Raw genomic sequence first — 22,744 nt, forward strand, 5'->3', positions numbered from 1 at the left:
TGGATGAACCTTGAAAACACACTGCATGAAAGCCAGACCCAAAAGGCCGCAGAGTGTAGGGTTCTATTCATAGAAAATGTCCAGAACAGGCAAATTCACGAGACAGAAAGCAGGTTGGGGCTTGCCAGGGGCTGGATGGAAGGGGGAATGGGGAGCAACTGTTAAGGAGACGGGGTTCCCATTTGGGGGGATGAAAATGTTCTGGAACTAGGTTGTGGGGATGGCTGCACAACTCTGGGAATGTACCAGAAAACCACTGAACTGTATGCTTTAAATGGGGGAATTATGGTTATGTGAATTATATCTCAATAAAGCTGCTCAAAATTTTAAGCAAGGAAAAACCGGAAGGAAGGGAGGGAGGGAGGGAGGGAGAGAGGGAGGAAGGAACGGGTCACATGGCCCATCCCCATCCCCACCCCCACCCCCACCCCCACCCCCACCCGGACCATGACTCCCAACTTGCACTTACCAGGCTGCACATCCTCCCAGAACATGTTCCCTCAGCACGGCCCCTGCCCCCCAAATGCACGGGGCACCGCCTGGACCCCCGCCTCCAGCCCTCGCTGAATTTCCTGGGTGCCCTCCATGACCCAGGGGGGACACCCCCAGCACGTCCCTGGGTCACTGCCCTCTGTACCCACTACTGGCCCTGGGATGGGGGCTGCACGTGTGAGAGGTGAGTGTGAAGATTTAGCCTCTCATTCCATCCACCACACCCCACCCCCCAACCCCACCAAAGCCAAAAATGGGCAAGAAAACACACAAACCACAAAGGCATGTGAAATGTGCTGGGTTTGTAGAATTTTCTAAGTGTGTAAAGTGCTGATTTCGGAGGCAGAAATACCTTTATACTTCAAAACACAAAACCAAGCAAACACAGAAACCTTTAGACTTCAACAAAAAGTGAAAACACACACACACAGAGCAAATCAGGCCAGAGGGACCTGAGGGAACCCCCCTCTGCCCCGCCACGCTCTGCGGTGCCTTGGGAGGTTAAGTTGGTGAGGAGGTGAGATTTAGGACTGTTATTTCAGCAGGGGGGACAGAAAAACACACACAGTTCCTAAGCGATTCTTTTATGAAATAATAATCTATAGACATATGTTCTCACGTCAAGCAACCAAGCTATTGATTCCACAGAATTCCTGGGAACAGCTTTCCCAGCTCGGTTCTCCCCCTCTCACCCGACCCCCACCCAGACCCTCTCTTACAACACCCTGTGGACAATTCACCTTCCCAAAATGCTGATGAGAGGAAGCTGCTTTCCCACTGGGCAGGGAGAAAAAAACACAAAACCAAAACATTTGCATTCATTCACTCAACAAATATTCAGTGAACACCTACTATGCCCCAGGCCCTGGGAGACCCCTCATAGAGCTAAATTCTCCTGGAAGAAGCAAACCATAAATTGGTAAAAAAAAAAAAAAAGTCATCTACGTGATATTGGCTAGTGGCAAGTGGCCAGGAGGAGCTCAAAAGGCAGGATAAGGGAATGATGGGGAAGGGGAGGCTTTAGTTTTAAAACAGGCTGGTCAATACATGTGACACTGAAGCAGACTGAAATGAAGGGAGCCATGCAAATAGATGAGGGCAAAGCATCCCAGGCTGAGGGAACAGTGAGTGCAAAGGCCCTAAGGCAGGAATGTGCCTGATAGGCACCAAGAACAACTAGATCATTGTGAGGTGGGTGGAGGGCACTGGAAAGGATGTCAGAGAAGTAGCTGGGGTGGGGGGGGCAGTAAGCATGGGAAGCGAGTAGATTTTGTTCTAAGTGTTCTAACCTTCCAGAATTGCCCCAATGCCTCCAACGCGCTTCTGGAACTGGGCCTGGGACGCATGGGGAATTGAGGTGGTACTCTCTCAGGAGTGTAGAAGTTGCCCATACGGTTCCTCACATCTCTACTTTCATTTTCAGCGCTTTTCAAATTGTGAGTTGGAAAATTTGAGCAATGATGAAATCAGTATAGTGAGTCTCAACCATCACTGAAACAAATGAAGGAAAATTGAAAAAACATATTGAATGACTCAAAGGTGGTTCAGCTAAGTGTTCCACAAAACTTTGTTTCAGGTGTGTGTGTGTGTGTATCCCTCCTGGATCATGGTGTGAAATATATGTCTTATCAGAGACCACAGGTCCAAAGGTCAGGAAAACAGCTAATCCAGATGCCCCCTCCCATTGACTGAGACCTTCCCACTCATTCCACTGGCCACCCAGGCATCTACAAATACACACCCACTATGGTGAAGACTGCTGTATGTTCCCCCCAACCATTTTCTTTCCCTGGACTACATTTCCCAGCATCCCTTGTAGCTGGGTGTGGTCCCATGACTGAATTCTGGCCAACAGAACATAAGTGAAAGTGACATTCGTACTTTCCAGGCCTGCCACAAAAGACATCCCTCCACACTTCTTCATCTACAGTGGACTCCACAGGCTTAGGGGAGGGCAAAGCCACTCTAGGGAAGGAGTCTGGTTCTCTCAATGCGTTCACATGAGGCTGCCCCACCAGAAACACCCTCACTGGTCTATAACATGTGTGAGAAAAATGCTTTGAAGCCACTTAGTACACTGAAGCCACTGAGAATAAAGGTCTTATTTGTTACAGCAGCTAGCATGACCTGTGCTAACTTACACACATCCCAAATGAAGGTTGGTTAACTCAGCAGCCTGCTGAACGAAGAATCTTGTGCTGAAGTTCCAGAGAGGAGAGGAGAGGAAACTGAGTCTCTGGACGCCTCACAGTACAACAGGTGTGCCCAACTCAGAAAAGCCTAGTGAAGCATTAAGGTCACATCCACGGCCAGAGACTTAGCATCCACAAAATGCGTTCTAAGCCACGTCAAGTCCATATTTTGAAAAGAAACATAAGCTCCATGGGAATTCCCTGGCGGTCCAGTGGTTAGGACTCAGCGCTTTCACTGCCTGGGGGGCCCAGGTTCAACGCCTGGTCGGGGAACTAAAATCCCGCAAGCTGCGTGGTGTGGTCAAAAAAAAAAAAAAGAAAGAAAAGAAAAGAAACATAAGCTCAATGATGAAGGGTCCAAGTTGCATCTCGAGCCCAAGACCACACCAATAACAAAGCCCCCATTTAGAAATCGCCATTACCATAAACGGGGCACCGGGCTTCCATGACAACCATGCACCGTGGGTACCTCTATCCCTACCTTACCGATGAGGAAAGCTGAAGCCTACAGCTAACCTGACGACAGGAACTGCAGTTCACCACAGGCCACCACAGTGCTTAATTCTACAGGACCCTGGAGGTGGGGGCCTGGAATAGATCAATGAGGGTGAGGACGCTGCCTGCCTCATCTACCACAGTGCCCGGCACATGGCAGAAATGCAGAAAATATGTATGTTCATGTTGCATTCACGAACAAACAGCTGCTCTTCTCCCTTTTTACAGATGAGGCAATGAGGCCCAGAGAGGGCAAGTCACTGACTCAAGGTTACCCAGCAAATGACGGAACCACATTTCAGGTAAAGTTCAGACCCCCACCCCCCGCAAAGCACTCACTGTGTCTCTTCTGCCAGCCTGTTCCCTAGTGTCCCTCACACTCACCCAGGGCCTGATCACACCAGCTTTTAAGCCTCGGGGCCCTTTTTCTGCTCTTCCCAACTTCCTCTCCTCTCCCCAATTAACACACTTTCTTTTGGCTCATTCACATCCTCCCAGGTTCCTCATTCACGAAATATTCATCCATTCAGCAATTAAAGCGTGGGATATGTGCTGCGTGCCAGGCTCTGTCTAGAAGCTGGAGGGACGGCTGTGAACAAAACAAAGATCCCTGTTCACGTGGAGCTTACATTTTTGAGGAGGGTAAGGAGGGAAACAAAGAAAGAACAATATAACAGATTATACTAAGTATTTACAAATATTTAATTTACATGTATTTAGCTTTTATTTATTGAATAAATATTTAATAGATATTAGAATATATGTGTCATGTATAGAATTATCAATATTTAAAATATAAATGTTACAAAAGATTATGACATGTAAAATCAATATAAATGTAAAATAAATATTATGTCAGAAGTTGCTAAGTGCTGTGGAGGAAAAGCAATGAAAAAGAAGGACAAGGTATTTGTAATTTTAACTAGAGTAATAAAGGCAGGCTTGACTGAGGAGGGGAGGGAGGGAATCATGGAGCAGAGGAATAGCAAGTGCAAAGGCCCTGAGGTGGATGAGTGTCTGAGTCAAGGAAGGAGGCCAGTGAGGCTGAAGTGGAGCAAGTAAGGGGGAGAGTAGTTAGTGGGAGATGAGGTTAGATAGATAGATAGAAAGCCAGGGGTCAGATCATGAACTAAAAATAATATCAGCTAAAAGGCAGAAACAACCCACGTGCCCATCACCTGAGGGATGTAGATAGAAACAAAATGCGGTACAGCCACACACTGGAATATTATTCAGTCCTGGAAAGGAATGAAATTCTGATACATGCTACATTATCGATGGACCTTGGCAACATTATGCTAAGTGAAATAACTCAGACTCAAAAGGACAAATATGGTGTGATTCCATTGAGATGAGACCATACGGGACCTCCCTGGCGGTCCAGTGCATAAGACTCTGCGCTTCCACTGCAGGGGGCGCGGGTTCCATCCCTGGTCGGGGAGCTAAGATCCCACATGCCGCAGGGCGCAGCCAAAAGATAAAAAAATAAAATAATTTTTAAAATGAGATGCATAAAATAGGCAAATTCATGGAAACAGAAAGTAGAGGAGAGGTTACGAGGGGCTGGTGGGAGGGGAGAACAGGGAGTCATTGTTTAATGGGTACTGAGTTTCTGTTTGGAATGACGAAAAAGTTCTGGAAATGGATACAGGTGACGGTTGCACAACACCATAAATGTACTTAGTGCCACTGAACTGGACACTTAAAAAGGTGAAAATGGTAACTTTTATGGTATGCACATTTTCCCACAATTAAAAAGCAATAACAGCTAACATGTTGCATTAGACGTATCAGGCGCTGCCCTCAAAGCTTTACTATGTGCGTTCATTCACCCTCCGACAACCCAATAGGCGAGGTGCCTTCTGAAGCAGCGCTGCCCCCAGAAAGGCGACGCCGCCACACATGTGATTCTACATTTTCTAGCGGAAAGAAGAGGTGAATTTAACGTATGTTAATTTCAAGAATAAGTTTTATGTAACATGATATATACAAACATGATCTTTTCAACGTGTCATCCATATGAAAATAGTATTCATGGGGAACTGACTTTTTTTCCCCCTTCCTTCGAAGTCTTTGAAATTTTTAACACTCACAGCTCACCCAGTGGTTAGCGCATTGGTGAGCAGAGTTCTCGGGCGAGCTCGGGAGGGCTCTGAGCAGAGAAGGGCCGTGAGCTGACTCAGGTTACAACAGGGTCCGGTGGGCTGAGTGAGGGAAATAGCCGGTGGGGGGCAGGGGATGGAGGGAGCCCCAGGAGGAGGAGACTGAGATGGTCCAGGCGGGAGGTGATGGTGGCTGGACCGGGGTGGGCGCGGCGGGGGTGGGGAGACAGGCCAGACCGTGGAGATCTTCCACAGGCAGAGCTCACAGGCTACACTGCTGGACTGACGGGGTGCAGAAGACAGAAGGATAAGGGGCGTCCACACAACAGTGTGACTAAAAAGGGCTTCAGATGGTAAGTTTTATGTCATGCGCTGTTTATCACAGTAAGAAAAATTAAACGAGGGAGTTCCCTGGCAGTCCAGTGGTCAGGACTCAGCGCTTTCACTGCTGCAGCCTGGGTCTGATCCCAGGTTGGGGAACTAAGAGCCCGCAAGCCGTGCAGCAGCCATAAATAAATAAATAAATAAAATTTAAAAAGAGTCAAGGACGGTGCCAAAGTACCTGACCCAGGCCACTGGGAGGATGGACCGAGACGGTGACGAACTGGAGGGGACAGGCTTTACTTTTGTTCATGTGCTTGGGGGTGGCGGTGAGGGGTCCGACGTGTTAAGTTCGAGGTGCCTCTGAGACAACCCGGTGGAGGGCTCGGCAGAGCGGGACGGGCTGGAGACAGAAGTGAATGAAATCTGCCCTTAATTCCTCTCCTGCCCATTTCCAGGGCCTGGCTTCTGTCTCGGTTCCCTTGACACCGTGTCCAGCCGCGCAAGGAGCATCCTATCACAGGGCAGGCCCCAGTCTGGCCCATCGTCACGTTCCCCCTTCCTCCCTCACCACCAGTCACAGCCCAGCACAGCCTCCAGGCTCCCAGCTTTCGGGGAACAGGCTTCCAGAAGCCTCCCTGCCCACTCCTACCACCCACCCGGCTTCCTCGCCTTTGGAGCCCATCAAGGCTCGATGTGGCTGCCCATGCTGCGTTGTCTAGCGAGGAGCGCGGGATCTGAATAGTAAACACCATCCAACGTCGCCAAACAGTACAGGCAACGTGCACCCTGGGGGGTGGGCAAGCGCGAGACAGAACATATATTCTAAGAGGTCCAAGAGCCTTTGTTCAAAACCTTTGAGGGGAGATGCTTTCCGCAAAGCAGATTCTTTCTCAGACTTTGCCAGGTGCTGGGATGCGCACCTGTCTATGACGGAACACCCACAGCCAGCTCTGAGACGCCACCCAGTAACCAAACACTAATATTTCTGCAGCCAAATGTATGAATATTCACACGGAGAGCAAAGACAGACCACAAATAGCTTGGCTTCGGGGCAGGTCCTGCTGCCTGTTGAGTCACTGCAGGCGAGCTGCCGTTATCATTACTGATGGAGGTGGTGTTGCGGTGAAAGCACGCCTTGCTCGCTGGTTGATCTAAGAAGGGAAGAGTCTTTGTGCTAAGCCCAAGGCTCCCCCAAGGCCTGGAAGCGGGGAGCCCCTGAGCTCAGGTCAGACAAACCTGGCTTCAAATCCCTGCTCTGCAATTTCCTGACCCTGAGCAACCGACCTCATTTCTCCAGGGGGTCTCCGTCCTGGGGGGGGGGGCGGGTCTGGAAGGATATGGCTGTTCCCTATAAGCCTTAAATCAACAACAATGACAACAGCAGCAGCAATAATAATAATAGTGGCTGACCTTTATGGAACCCTACTCTGGTCCAGGAGGGCCCTGAGCTCCATGTGGCCACCGTCTCATTGCCTGACCCTCATTACTCTCCTGAGAAGCAGCTTCTACTGCTATTTATCCTCTTCTAACAGAGGCCTGGCGCAGCTGGCCTGAATTAGGAGACAGCTGGGGCTCCAAGTCCAAGTCTGTCTGCCACAGGGCCTAACCATGTCCAAAGCATGGATCATGCCTGTCCCTAGGTCAGGCCGCCCCGTCCCTGATGCTGATCCCCTCCCAGTGGGGATAAGTTAGCCAAACAACCACCCGTGTGCTGTCTGCTTCCTGCTGAACCCTCCCAAACAAGCCCCAAGGGGGAGGTAGGTACTATTACTTTACTCCTTAGCTGTACCTCGATATGTCCCACATGCGTGGGGTGCCCACACACGCAGTCTCCAGGCCAATACAGTCCACTTCTTGGTCCAGCCAGAGCTCACACCAGGGCTGTGCCAGGCCTCCTTTTGGCACCTAGAATAGCCTCTGGCCTCTCCTTTTTTGGTTCCTCTGAAAGCTTCACCTTCCTTTGAGCTCAGAGGCCGCTCCAGAGGCTGCCCCGCGTTTCCAGGACCAAGAGTTATTTAAGTAGCAGGACTTGGGCTGATTCTCGCCAGCATCTCTAGGGCCTGGCACGAAGCAGTCACTCAGTAAATTCTGGTTGCTGTTTGCAAGGGATGAGAATAGTGAGGCCTTTCTGGAATGCCATTTGCCAGGGCCTCCTCAAACCTCAGCACACGCTTCCCTTTGCCTTAGCAAGTTCTCTTCCAGGAATCTGGCCAGTAGAAACGCTCTTGCACAAGCAACTGCAGGTGTGGATACAAAAATGTCAGGTCGGGTCACTCCCCTGCTCAAAAGCCTGCCATGGCTCCCATCTCACTCAGGATCAGAGCCCAGGTCCTGGTCAAAGACGCAGAATGGAAACTCTAGGGTAATAAAGAGGTAGCATGAATCAGCTCCTAATGGAGATAAGATGGAAGGCCACATTACTCAAGTAATCTAAAGGAGGCAGGAAACGAGAGAATAAGGAACAAAGAACACCAGAGATAAACCAAAAATGAATAGTAAGATAGAAGATTTCAACGCAGCCGCATCAGTAATGAGGGCAAATACGAACGGTCTAACCCTGCATTGTCCACTCAGAGAGGCCTCATGTGACTGCCCAGCCCTGGGAACAGAGCTAGGCCAACAAGATGTTCTGAGTGGAAAATGCACACTGGATTTCAAAAACTCAGTGCGGGGTGGAAGGGGGGAAACACTGTACAACACGTGCTGGCGAAGATGTGGAGAAATCGGAACCCTTGTGCATTACTGGCGGGAATGTGAAATGGTGCAGCCACCGTGCACAACAGTGATTTCTCAAAAAGTTAAAAAGAGAATTACCAGATGACCAAGCGGCTCCATTCCTAGGTATATATCCAAAAGCATTGAAGGCAGACTCAGATACTTGTATGCCAATGTTTATAGCAGTGCTATTCGCAATACCCAAAAGGCGGAAGTAACCCAAGTGTCTGTCTATTATTGGATGGATAAACAGTGTGGTCTATTCAGACAATGGAATAGTATTCGGCCTTAAAAAGGAAGGAAATTCTGATAGATGCTACGAATGTGATGACTATCCTTGAAGACATTATGGTAAGTGAAATAAGCCAGACACAGAAGGATAAATACTGTATGATTCCACTTATATGAGGAAGAAGTGGTCAAATTCATAGAGAAAGAAAGTAGAATGGAGGTTACCAGTAGGTGGTGGGAGAGGGGGATGGGGAATTACTGTTTAAGGGGCACAGAGTTTCGTTTGGAAGGATGAACAAGTTCTGGAAATGGACAGCGGTGACGGTCACACAGCATTGTAAATATACTTAATGCCACTGAATTGCGCACTTAAAAATGGTGAAAATGGGAAATTTTATGTCACGTGCATTTCACCACAATAAAAAAGACTGTGAAATATCTCATTAGTGACTTCTAGACTGATTACGTGTTGAAATAATAGTATTCTGTATATAACAGGTTGCATAAAATATATTCACATTAATTTTCCCTATTTCTTTCTCCTGTGGCTAGGATTTTCTTACTGGACAGCACTGGTCTCGACATTCCAATCATCAAAAGGATATAGGCTATTTGCTGTCTGCAAGAGACACACTTTAAACGGAAGCACACTTTAAATATAAAGACATATATAGGCTCACAGTAAAAATACGCCTCCTCCTTTCGTTTGCTAAAAGAATGGGTTCTGGGGGGAGGGGTGGGGGACGGATGAATTGGGAGTCTGGGATTAGCAGATACAAACTATTATATACAGAATGGATAAACAGCAAGGTCCTGGGACTTCCCCGGCGGTCCAGTGGTTAAGACTCCGCGCTTCCAACGCAGGGTTTGATCCCGGGTTGGGGAACTAAGATCCCACATGCAGCACAGTGCAGCCAAAAAAAAACCTTAAAAAACAAACGAACAAACAAACAACAAAAACAAAAAAAACAAGGTCTTGGGGACTTCCCTAGTGGTCCAGTGGTTAAGAATCTGCCGTCCAATGCAGAGGACGTGGGTTTGATCGCTGGTCAGGGAGCTAGGATCCCACATGCCTTGAGGCAACTAAGCCTGCACACCACACCTAAGCCCGCGCGCACACCGCAACTACTGAGCCCACGTGCTCTGGAGCCCACATGCCACAACTGGAGAGAGAAGCCCATGCACCGCAGTGAAGATCCCGTGTGCCACAACTAAGATCCGACAAAGCCAAAAATAAATTAATTAAATAAATAAATATTAAAAAAAACCAAGGTCCTACTGTATAGCACAGGGAACTGTATTCAGTGTTCTGTAATAAACCACAATGGAAAAGACTACGAAAAAGAATGTAAATATATATGTATAACTGAATCACTTTGCTGTACAGCAGAAATTAACACAACATTGTAAATCAACTATACTTCAATTAAAAAAAAAAGAGTGGAGCTCTAGATTGCTGCCATGGAAATAACTCTAAGACGTTTGTTCAAGTTAAAAAGCACGGTGTAGAATAATTCATACGGTGCGTGTGACCAAGAGGAAAAAAATGTCTGCACAGAAGAGAGGGGTAGAAAGAATGCACCCTCTCCTCTGGAGAGGGCAGGACAACGGGACAGTGAAAAGACTTTCATAGTGTTATATATGACTTTTTTCCGCGCCTAATTAATTCATACAGATCTGCCCTCAAATTGGCAAACCCCAAAGAGTTAAGGAATCTGATCTTAGCCTCGGCATCCAGTGCAGGGCCCTTGAAGCAACTCGGAAATCGTCCGGAAACCACTCTACCCCTTGCTACTCAAAGGAGCAGCCTCAGTGTCCCCTGGGAGCCTGCTAGAAATGCAGAGTCTCAGGCCCGCCACAGACCCGCTGAATCAGACCCCCCCATTTGAACAGGCTCCCCAAGGGATTCGTGTGCACGTTCAAGTTTGAGAAACTGTTGATCTGCAACACAGCCCAATCTGTCTGCACCGATTTAGTAGGTACAGACTAAAGGCTGGTCAGTGATGATAGTAATAGCAACCAGCACTTTCAACGGGCTTATTAACTGCCAGGCGGTACCTTATCTCAATGAAACTCCACAGACATCCCACCACGTCGCAGATCATCTCGATCTGCAACCCCAGATCTGCAATTCCAACCTCCAAAAATCTCTAAGAGCCATCCCCTTGCTTTCCCCTTTATTCGTCGTGGGGCTAAAGCTAGCCTGCAATGACTATCCTCACGCATCCTTCTCAGTGTAAACGCCACAGATATATTAGCAGCAGGGATAGTACTTGCTGCAGAAATCTTTAGCCTATCTGGGGAAGGGGAGCTGCCCTGCCTGGCTGAGGGCTGCTTCACCTCATTCCAGCCTGCGCTGCGGTCTGAAATATTCTGAATGTCGACGCACCTCGTAAGCTGGTTACTGCCATAAATTTGCAGCACATCTGTTGACATGTGACATCATCTATGAAAACTCCGAGAGGAAGGCATCAGGCCCCCCCCTCGCTGATGGGGAAACTGAGGCTGCGAGAGGTGGTGGGCCCCTGCTCCAAGTCCCGCAGCTGCCTCCAGGCCAGATCTGCCTCCGGGGTCCTGACCCCTTCCTTGCAGGTCTCACCGTCAGTCACCCACCCGGGCTCACAAACTCACAAACACATCCGAGGAAGCTGGGAGCGCCGCAGTTATGTTAATGAAGACACCACGGAGGGTAAAAAGGGAAAGAGGAGGGTGGGACGGCACCCTGCTGAGCCGGGGCCTCCACTGGCTAAGCTGAGACCCAAGCTGGATCCCAGGGCAAAAAGCGGAGTGGAGGGGGGCGGGGCAAAGGCAACTTCCTGACTGTGGGCTTTCGGTCCTGGTCCCTGTAACAAGCAAACAGTGAGGCTTTATGGCTAAAAGCCTGGGCTTTGGGGCCAGACTGCGCCCCCCGGGGTTGGGTGGGGGATCCCCAGTCTACCCTTTAGCAGATGTGTGACGCTGGGCAAGTCACTTAACTGCCCAGTGCCTCGGTTTCCTCATCTGTAAAATGGGGATGCTCACTGCACCTGCCTCCTAAGGTCCTAACGTGAGTAACCGAGTCAGGACTTGTGAGGGCCCTAGACTGGTGCCCATGGCCGTGTAGGCTGTTATTATTATTGCTGCTACAGTCATGAGCTGTGGAAAGCTCCTAACTGGATCCACAACACCCCTGAAGTCCTCCGCCAAAGGTTGCGATGTGGAGTCAAGCATGCGTTTCTCTGGGGGAAACGTCAGAGGCCTCCGAGCAGGTTCCCCAAAGGACCTGAGCCCTCCTTCCCCCACACTAAGGACCACCTCGTGCTCTTAAGACCTTGCCCTGGAAAAGATAAAAGGCGGCTGCCTCTCCCAGCTGGGGCAGGACGGCCAAAGCTCTCGCCCTCCCAACAGCTGGCAATACCACCGGCCTCCCCATCTCCTGCCCCCCAGCTCCTGTCACCCCCTCCTGTCTCCAAGCAGGTTTGCACTGGCCTCCTGAACTCCTTCCCAACTGCACAAACATCTTTCTTCTGCCTTCACACCCCTCTCTTCCTCACCTCCTGGCCTGTAAGGAAGCTTCACTCTTGAGCCCAACCCAGCACCGCCCCTCCTCCCTCTTCTTCTAGAATCTTCCTTTGCTCCTTTCCTTTTCTCTAAGCCTGCTCAGATCCTAAAACTCTCTAAGCCTGGTCCCTCATTCATGCAGTGAATACTGAGTCTGGACGCATTCCCAGTCAGGTCCGGGGGAAGAATCCTCATACAGAAATAAACTGTGTGACATGGAGGAATTTGGACAGGGTAGTCCAGGAAGGCTTCCCAGAGGAGGCGGTATTTAAGCAGAGGCCTGCAGGACAGGACGAGGAGCACAGAGACAGGAAGGAATGGGAGAAGATCACGGCAAGTAGAGGCAAGGGCAAAGGTGGGGAGGCAGGAACAAGCTGGGTGTGGGAAGAAAGCAAGGTGAAAGGGCAGGAGATGAGGTCAGGGAGATAAGCCCAGGCCAGACTAACGGGGCTCTGTGGGGGGAGGTGAGAGTTAGACTTTCACCTGAGGGCACTAGGGAGCCATAAAGGGTAGCAAGATTTTTTTTTTCAATCTCTGGCTGCCAAGAGCTCCATCTGCCTGCCTGCCTTCCGTCCGTCCGTCCATCCATCCATCCATCCATCCACGAAGCCATCCTTCTCTCATGACTTCGCACCATATTCCAGTCTGGCTTCCGCCCCTACATACCCATCAAACCCAGGAAATCTTTGCTTCCAGAACAGCCTCATCCAACCCAGGAAGCCTGTCCTAAGGTCCATGGAAGTTAAACCTCTCTAAAAACTCTCCCACTTTGTTCCTGAGACGCTGATTGTGCCTCATCCTGCTCCTCCCTTTCTCTGTTTGGGCCAAAGAAGCTCCCACCCCTCCCTACACGTGGGTGGCCGCCTAAGTTGATTCTCCACCCGCTCCTGTCCTCTCCCTGGGGAATCATCCCCATCCCTGGGACTTCAGTGATCACTCCGTGTCACCGTCTCTCACTCACGATGCCTCCAGTTCATTCATTCATTCCGTCCGCACCTCACCACCAGCCGAGAGGGAGCTGGAGCTCTACTCTCTGGGGTTTGTGTTCCCCAAACTACAGACACCACTACAGCATCTCAAGAAAGGGCACCTGCATCCACTCAGTTGCTCAGGCCAGTGACTTTGGATCATCCTGGGCTCCCTCTCTCTCTTACCTGCCATCAACAAAACCAAAGCACCCCAGACCTCAGCCCCAGTGTCCTGGGCCCTCTTTCCCCGTGAAGCTTCAACTGGCCTCTGTGCAAAGCATGCCAGGTTTCTCTCTGCTAGAAACGGCGTGGAGCCCAAAGCCTGCCCCCAGAAGCCCTCTCCTCCAGGAAGCCTGCCCTGATACACCAACATACCCCAGAAGCAATGCCTCCTCCTGGCCTCCACCGGCCCAGCTGACACTCCTGAGACACTGATCTCACCTTGCAGGGAGGATGGGTGTGTTTTGGGCTTACCCCACTCCCCTGTCCCGAGTGCAGAGCTCTGAGGCCCTGCACAAGGGAGGCCTGCTATGTGGGTCTGAATTAACCAGTACGACGCGCCTGGATTCAAATCCCTGCTCTGCCAGCAGCTAGCTGTGTAACCCTGGACAAGGCGCTTCACCTCTCGCTGTAACAGGGAGAGGAAGGCAACCCGGGGGTCTGGCCCTGGGGAGAATTCTAAGCAAACCATGAAAACTGCACCGCACGCAGTCCCACAGCCAGGAGAAGCAACAGACAAGATGGACAAGTAACAACACAGGAGGCCTGAAAGCGGGTGCTGGGCGAAAAAGACTCAGAAGGAGAAATACAGCAGGATCCTCTGTAGAAATCAAAAATCCACCACACAAAGCAAACAATTCGCCAGGGCACAGAACAATTTGCCAGGGCATTGGGCCAGGGAAGGGAACGGGAATACGAGGGAATCTTACACAGATATATATATATGCACTTGCATATACGTGTATGCAATTATACATTTACTATATGCCTATTATACTGCTAAGTTTAAATTTACCACTAAATTATTACATAAAGTATAATAACATGTAACATATATTAATGTATGTGTGTGGGTATATATATTTTACCGTTCATTTGCTTAAAGCAGACTTCCGTCAGGAACTCCCTTAAATAAATCTCCCTATTCTGCTACAGAGTCTGGCCGGGGGCTCTTCAGGCCCAGAAGTTGGCTCCGTGTTCCCTGTGACCAATGCAGACACGGCTCCCTGCCCCTTAAAGGTCGCAAAGAAAAAATAGGACTGTGGAAGGGGGACGGGCTCGGGGAGGGGCAAGGGCTGGGCAGATGTCAGGGAATTCTGCTGGTCCAGCTAAGGAGACAGAAATCTGACAAAGAAAAACGGCTCCTCACGAAACAGCTTTGAGACTTTAGGTGGCAAAGCACAGGCAGTCCGGGAGGGCCCCAGAAACCAGAAGGCAAAGACGGAGCAGAAGTTTCCCGGACATTTTTATCAACTTCGAGACCTGAGTCTTTCCCCATTTTAGCATCTCTGTAAAAGGAGGCGTAACTCACAACAAATGGCTCGTGTGAACACAGCATGTGTGGCTTCCAGTCCTGGTTGAACTGAGGAGGACAGCACCTGAGCACCCCCCTCCAGCCTCAGTCTCCCTGCTGAGCAGTGGGCAGTCCTGACCTGCCCCCTGGGCCCTGATTCACTCCCTCTCTGAAGACACTTAGGGAGCGAGTACTGGGCAGTGGGGAGGTGGCTAGGGCAGGATGGGCAACGTCCATGGACCAAGTGTCAAGTGCAGTTGGGAGACCCATGGCTGCCTGTCCTGGGTGAGGGGCCTGCCGGTGGAGCTTTGCCACTGCAGGCAGAGCCCTGCAGCTTTGAGGGCTGGGCTTCCTGAGCCAAGGAACCACTCAGGGGCCAGGCTTGATAAAAGTGGTGGGGGGATGGGCCCGGGGAGGGGGGCAATGAAGGCAGCTGAGCCTGGCTGGGGGCCTCTCGGGCCCCACCCACCAGGACTCCCAGGAGATGCGTGGCACCCCGAGACTGGCATTTTTGGTGCTTTGGAAGCAGGTGGGTCATACTTTTTAAGAAACAGAATAGCGACTGCAAGCACAGGCTCTCTGCTCCCTTTCTCCATGCCTGTGACATGTCCATCCTTCAGTCAGTCAGTGGGTCAGTCAACAAACATTACAGGATTCCTACTGCACACCAGGAGCTGAGAACACGAGGCACATCATTTCCCTCCTTCTGTTTATAGAATCTAGTGAGAAAGCCAGGCCTGAAGAAAAGCTCACGGGATACCTACATCCCAATGGGGCTACGAGGGGTGGAACAGTGAAATGGGAGAGCATCCCTACGCCAGAGGCTGAGGCTGGGAAGGGCACCCAGGGAGGGGTGATGAGACTTCAAGGCGGGGCTGGGGGGGCAGATTTCTCTCTCCCGAGAGAAAGGAGGTAAAGCCTTCCCAAGGACTCCTGCTCCGTGATGAAAAGGCTAAATCTCAAAGCAGTGATGCTGAGTTGAGGTGCTCAACCCAAAGGACCACACAAGTCTGCGGGATTCAAGAAGAGGCAAGGGCAGACCCACAACAGGATAAACGAGCAGCAGCCCGTGACCCGCTGCTCTGGGAGGGGGTGCTGACTGTGAAGGGGCACAAAGCAACTTTTTGGCTGCGATGTGAACGCTCTGGATCTCGATGGGGTGTGGATTACACAGGCTGCTAGGGTTTGGCAAGACTGGTGGAGAAGCACCCTTAACCTCTGTGTATTTCATCGTATGCCAGTTACACTCAATGAGAGGATGGGGGAGAAAAACATACATACATACATACACACACACACAAAACTTTCTGTGAAAGGGGATGCACGGGGGCTTCCCTGGTGGCGCAGTGGTTGAGAGTCTGCCTGCCGATGCAGGGGACGCGGGTTCGTGCCCCTGTCCGGGAGGATCCCATATGCCGCAGAGCGGCTGGGCCCGTGAGCCATAGCCGCTGAGCCTGCGCGTCCGGAGCCTGTGCTCCGCAACCGGAGAGGCCACAGCAGTGAGAGGCCTGCGTACCGCCAAAAAAAAAAGGGATGCATGTCCACAAAAGCGGGAGGGCACTGGGCATGTTCTGGGGAGAGAAGTGAGGTCACCGTGGCCAGGGCCTGCTAGGCCGAGGGGAGCCTGGCCTGAGAGGGTAAAGAGCTGAGAACTCCTCAGGGGGCCCCCGTCACCTCGCCTGGAGGGCTTGGTGCTCGAAGATGGGTGAGGTGCCTTGAAGGACAGGAGGGAGGTTACAGTCTAGCCAACTGCCACAATCATCCCGTGAGCATCTGTGAGCAACAGCCTGCCCAGTACCACATAGTGGACGAGAGGCAGGGCAGCATCCACCCTCTGGAAAGGGGGCTCCAGGGACCTTCGATCTGCAGGTGTCCTGGAGGAACGGACCGCTTTCACCTCCAAGCTGCGGAGGCCACCGGGGCTCCCTCCAGGGCCCCAGGGGTCATTAACGAGGGTCCCACAGCCATAGAGATGTCCTCCCTCACTCCGCACCCAAGGCTGCCAGGATGGGACATAGGGGACACAGGAGGCTGGGGGGGGGGTTACCTAGACGTCAACAGCCCCCTCCAGTCCCTCGAAGGACAAGAAACACTTTGAAGGAGAATTATAGAGGATGGAGTGAGCAAAAGGAGGGGATTAAGGCAGCCAGACCTGGTCAGGGGCTCCAGGGATATAACCCTTCCTCTGACCCTCTTACCCCTGGAAGGAGCGTTTGGTTACAGCCTCCACCGAAGTGATAACTAACTACAGTGACAATGGTGACAGCTACCTTCTGCAGAGCGCTTACTCTGAGCCAGGCACTTGCAAAACACTTTTCCACTCAGGACCTGATTTAACTGATGCAAAAGCTCTTGAGAGAAGCGTCCATTTATTATTCCTGTACTTCTGGTTCTCTAATCTGGAATTAGAGAAAGGAAGTAACTTGCCGCCAAGTCACAAGGTTAGAAGGGGCAGAAAGAGGACTCGAACCCGGGCGGCTGACCTAGTAACCCCTCACTGCCGGGGTCATTTGTCCATCCCCCTGCCACTGGCCCACCTTCTCTGACTGTGATTTCTGCACAGAATATCAGAACCCACTTCCAGGCATAAATCCCCAAGCCCGTGTGATCAGAAACAGCCACCAAGGTGCAAAGCCTGGGGTGGCCAAGACAGGATGGGAACACAGATCAAGGACAACCTGACCAAAGTTTACTACCCGCAGCCTCGATTTCCCCAATCTATGAAATGGGCCTAATGTCTCTTCCATCACAGAACAGGATAGAACCCGGAGGTGATGAAACAGATTCTGGATACCAAAAATAATAATACCATTAGTAACGATAATGATACAGTTGAACTGATATGATATCTGGAATCTGCTTAAAGGTACTCCAGTAGAAAAGGGAAAAGAAAGCGCAGGGCGGCGCGGAGGGTGGGGGGGGGGCGGGAGAAGGGATCAGTAGAAAATTGGTGAAGCTGGCGATGGGTACACAGGGGTTGATTATTTTATTCTCTCAACTCTTGGTGGGTACTTTAAAATTTCCATGATAAAAAATTAAAATAATAACAAGCAAAGTGAATTTTCACCACACTCTTGCAAGCCAGGGCCTGTCTTAAAAGCTTTCTACATCTTCACTCATTTAAGCTTCACAAAGACTCCATGAGTTCTGTTACAGATGAGGAAACTGAGGCCCAAAGGGTATTTGATTGCCTTGGAACCTTCCCTCTGATTAAAATGCCAACATTGACTGCCCGGGGTTTTAGGGGAAGGAGGCAAGGACGCAGGTATCTAATTCCACGGGAGATTTCTCTCCACCATCATCATCATCATCATCATCATCACCACCATCATTACCATCATCACCACCAACACCATCACCACCAACACCATCACAGCCACTGACATCTTCTGAGCACTCGTGATATGTCAGGCACTGTGTTAAGCACGGAACATCCATGAGCACACAGGTAGGTCTCCCATCACAGCCGTCCTTCCAGATGAGGAAAGCGAGACCCAGATCAGGACAGCCCTGTCTGTCCCCAGGGCCATGCCGCCGCAGCAGCCTGCCCTGTGCCCTCCGCTGCTGTGCGGTTTAGAATGCCAACAATGTTCCCTATGTGCCTTTCAGGAAGACAATGGAGAGCTTTCAGAGTGGCGAAGTCAGCGTGGGGCCCACAGGAGAACAGTAATCATAGTGAAGATAACAGTAACATCAGATGCTCCTTCCTGAACGGCTACTGCACGCCCGGCTGGGGAGGGCAGGGCCTCCTTCGGCCCTCACAGCCCACCTGCCAGGGAGCCATCATGGGCCCATTTTACAGACAAGGAAATCGAGACCCAGAAAAGGATCACTTGCCCAAGGTCACGCTGCAGGGGAGTGGAAAAGCCAGCATTCCCTCCCCTGCCTGCCAGTAAGGGGGCTCACAGCCCAGAATTAAGGGGTTCCTGACCCCAGGAGACAGAACTGCCATAGAATGACAGATGACACCTCCACTGAATGACTCAGCTAGGCTACCCATGCACCTTGATGGGTATTATTTAATCCTCACGACAACCTTTCCAAAAGTAGGTACTGAGGTGAACCCATTTAACAGAGGGGACAACTGAGGCCCAGAGCCAGCAAGCCCCCTGCCTGCATCCATTCAGCCAGCAAGCGGCAGAGCCGGGATTCGAATCAACAGCGCCCCCACCCTTGACCTCTACACCAAGTGGCAAGCACAGGGTGCAGGCCACAGGCAGGAAGGAAGGGGCAAGGAGGTCACAAGAGGCAAAGACAATGGATGGATGGGTGGGATGACTTGAACAGGAGCGGAAACGATTTCCTTCAAGACATAGCTCCACAGGTGCCTCCTAAGAGTGACCGAATCGCAGGCTCTTGACCCAGCAACCCCGCCTCCAGGAGTTTATTCCGCTGGCATACCCACTTCCCAGTAAGACAAATGGATGCATGCCCTCTGGCTCCGCACGCTGAAACTTTAGGAAACACCTCCATATCCGTGTTGAGTCAAGGAGGATTTGCCCACACTGAGGAATACAACGCAGCTGAGAAAAAGCCAAAGAGACTCCTCCATGTATTGCGCACATCTCCCAGGGAGATGAAGTGAAAAAAGCAACGTGCAGAACGATGGGAAGAGGGTGCTACCATCTGTGCAAAATAAATATTTTTTAAGACATACACATGTATATGAATGTGTGTGCACAGAACATCAGGATGGAGGCGGTGCTCTGGGGAGGCGAGTTGGGGGACCAGGGATGCCCCGGAGGGTAAAGGGGGAGACTTACTATGTTTGAGATTTTGACTTTGTCCCACGTGGATGTATCAGTCAGAAAAAAAGAGAAAGAGAGAAAGAAGCTGCTTCCCCCTTGGAGCCTTTGCAAACCACCCAGACAAAAGGCATCAAAGTCCCCCAGTGGCCTTGAAGACGACACTTCTCTCTAGCCTCCTCCCGGATTGGGTCCCAATATCACAACTGGGCCCCAGGGCCGTGGCACACAGTAGGCCCTCAGGAAGTTTAATGGGGAACAATTAAAGACAGACAGGCCCTCTCTCCAGCTTCTCCTGCCAACAGATCCCCCGCCACCATGAATACCTGCAAACTCAGGACACAAAACTAACTGTCGCCAAACCAGAAATGTCTTAGAAAACCTTCTCTTTTCCCGTTGGGGGACCTTGCATGCCACTGAGACACAAAGGCTTCAGTCAATGGGGATAAAACTCTATTGGTGGTACCCCAGGCAGGGGAGAAGTCTAGGGAAGGAAGGAGGAGGGAATCCTTGGGGACCAGTCAACCAAACATTTCCCATGTGTCTCTAGTGTGACACATCCTACACTGGGGAGCCAACTGAGACAGGCCCTCCACCCTCAGAGAACAGGGACAAACTTGGATATGACCCGGTGAAAAAGGGGGGCAAGTCATTCGGATTGGGGGGAGAACATTTTATATCATGGGTGTAAAACAGGCAACTTGCTGTTTCCACTAAGAGTCAGGGAGCCTGGTGGGGGAAAGACCCCGAAGAGACAGAGGCAAGAGAACCATGCCCCCCCCACCTCTCCCCTGCAGGGCGGGAGAGGGAGAAAGGCAGCCCCTCACTGCTTTCCAGGCCCAGGCCGGCTAGAAAGGAATGCCATGTTTTCCTGTTTCCAATTAACTTCCCCCCACCAGCAGCCCTCTGCATTCTTGAGACCAGGAGTCAAGACAGCCACGGGGGAGAGCTGGGAGGGCGGGAGGGAACTCTGATGGTGGCTGGGCCTGGAGCTCAAAGGTGACCCCCCCCAGGACCCCGGGGTACCCACACACACCCCAGGACCCTCCTGCCAGGCCCCCTGGGCTTGGGGCTGACCCCTGGACCCTTTCACAGACTCTCACAGGGGAGAGGGGGAAGACCCCACATCCCCAGGGAAGGTTGGGGAAGGCCCCTGAGGCCTCTGGGAAGGAAGCAGGCAAAAAAGGGGGGCGGGGCATAGGCCTGTCACTCTTGGGCCTCACACTTCCCCCCTTTTCCACCGCCACCCTGCCCCCCCAAAAATCAGTTCCAACTTTCAGGAAGCACTCACCCTAGAGAGACCTACAGCTCCTCTCCTCCTGCCCCCGCCCCACAGGAATTATGATTACTTATGATGCCTGTCACCTCAGGAAGGTATTTGCAGGGTGTCCCTCAAAGTGTTAGCCCCTCTCCAATCACACCCCCGTCCCTGAAGTCTGGGCTGGAGTCCCCTCTCAGCCATGGAACAGGTTTCTGCTGGACTCAGTTTCCTCATCTGTAAAATGGCAAGATCGCCCCGTATTGCCCCCCTCACTGGGTAAGCTGGGCCCTCCCCAGCCCTTCCCCTTCCTCCCCCACCACCACAACCCACCAGCCAAATGTGTATTCGGCACCAGTAAGTGCTGAAGGAGTGGGGTCCCAGAGAGCTGGAGATGGAGAGCCACCAAAGTGGAACCCCTTACTGCCTGCCCTCACCCACCACCACAGGGAATTCCTCCAGGGTAGATGCCTTTTGCCATTCACCCTAAAATACCCAGCACCCAACTTTCCTCCCCACTCCTACAGGCCTGCCATATCCCCGTATGCTGAAGGAGAAATAAAAATAACACGTTTGGATAAAACTTTCAGTCACCGCAAGGTCAGTTAAGGAAGCTCTACTGATCCCCACCTGCAGATGAGGAAACTGAGGACCAGTGACTGAGGTTACAGAGTGGGACAGGGAGTCTGCCACCCAGGCTGAGAGGAGAACGGGCAGGGGAGTTCTCTGCCAGCTACATCACGGAGCCACGGAGGGTTACAGGGCAGAGCGACGACGAAGGTCCCCAGCAGCTCAGATTCCCTCCCAGCGGGGCCGAGTCCCAGCTCAGGTGGAACAGGAAGAGGATGACAGAGGGGCCACCAACCAAGTGCCCCCCAAACCCCAGCCAGCGAGGCCCGGGGCCCCCCCTTCTCCTGACTCCACACCTCCAATCCTCAGCTCCTGCAGGCGAACACTCTGCTCCAGCCACAGGTGAAAGCATCCTGCCCTCAGCCCAGCTTCCAGATGCTCCTTACCCCTTCCCCAAACGAGCACTCGGTGGGTGGGTGGGGGGGCGGCACTCGGTGGGTGGGTGGGGGGTGAATTCGGCCGCTCCTTCCTGGTATTATCTACATTTGAGACTCAACTGAAGTCAAAGGGACAAATTGCCAAAGAGGGGTACAGGAGAACCTAAGAGTTTTGAGCTGAGTTGGAAAAACCTGAGACGGTTACAGACTGGGGCTGTGTGACCCCCGGCAAGTCACTTAGCTTCTCTGAGCCTCCATTAGCCTGTCTGCAAAATGGGAATCACATAACTGACCCAACTTCCTCCTCGGGTGGTGGCCACTGGGTAGCGCACCTAACAGTAGCCAATCCCTAATGCTCTCTGGGTAGGAGATGTTATTTCCGCCTTCCAGGAGTGGGGGAGCTCTGGGGGAGGGGGGTGTAGCTAAGCACACCCCTTAAGTCTCACTGGACGCTGGCACATGGGAAGGGGGTGGCTCCTCAGCTGTCCTCCTCCCCTGTTCTCCCACCACCCTAGCAGGTCGGCGTTGACTGAGGCCCCCATCCCCACCCCAGGTGAGGGGAGAGGTGTGAAAGCACAGAGCACTTCTCAGAAGTCTCAGGCCGTGAAGTCTGGGGGTGTTTCTAAAAACTGTTTCCCTGACAAGCGCCCCAGGAAAGGAGGTGTGAGGGAAAAGCAAACCTTCAATACATCCCCAGATCTATACTATCGGAGGGCTGTGTAACAAAAGGGTCTGCCTGTCCGGACAGAAGGCCGAGCACCGGCAGGAGCCCCGGTCCAGGTACACCAGAGGGCTGGGACCTGTCACCCTGGCCTCCGGGGAGAGCTGACACAGCGGCCTCTGACCCCACCTCCCGGGAAGTTCAGCTGCTCAGAACCACAAAGCAAAACAAAGGGGTGCGGAGAGGAAGGAGCCGCCGTGCCTTCCAATCACCGCTGCCTCCCGAGCCCGCCCGCGGCTGCTCGCCCCGCTCGCCGCTGGCCGCGGACCAAGGCCTGGGCAGCCGGCGGTCCCTGGTCTCCCCGCGGCCGCCCGTGACAGGAGCCGGAGAAGCAGCCGAGGGGCAGCGAGGGATGGGAAAACCAGATGGCTCCATCCCTCCTCCCTCCTGCTCCATCCCTCCCTCCGGGTGCCCGCGGCCTGGCCGCCCTCCGCAGGGGCT

General features: G+C 52.0%; 1 protein-coding gene across 8 annotated transcripts in view; it reads right to left on the reverse strand.

The window, feature by feature from the left end:
• Positions 1 to 22,744, reverse strand: part of BICRA (BRD4 interacting chromatin remodeling complex associated protein) — a 76,031-nt gene that overhangs the window by 50,980 nt on the left and 2,307 nt on the right. Inside the window, exon 2 of one of the 8 annotated variants that reach the window (XM_067720035.1) lies at positions 1,782 to 1,983. The exons of the other annotated variants lie outside the window; for them this stretch is intronic. The gene's annotated coding sequence lies outside the window, so the exon portion shown is untranslated. The remainder of the gene's footprint in view (positions 1 to 1,781; positions 1,984 to 22,744) is intronic. 8 annotated transcript variants of the gene reach the window in all.

This window comes from Pseudorca crassidens, chromosome 20 (assembly GCF_039906515.1).
Source record: "Pseudorca crassidens isolate mPseCra1 chromosome 20, mPseCra1.hap1, whole genome shotgun sequence".
In the NCBI taxonomy this organism is placed as follows: Eukaryota; Metazoa; Chordata; class Mammalia; order Artiodactyla; family Delphinidae; genus Pseudorca; species Pseudorca crassidens.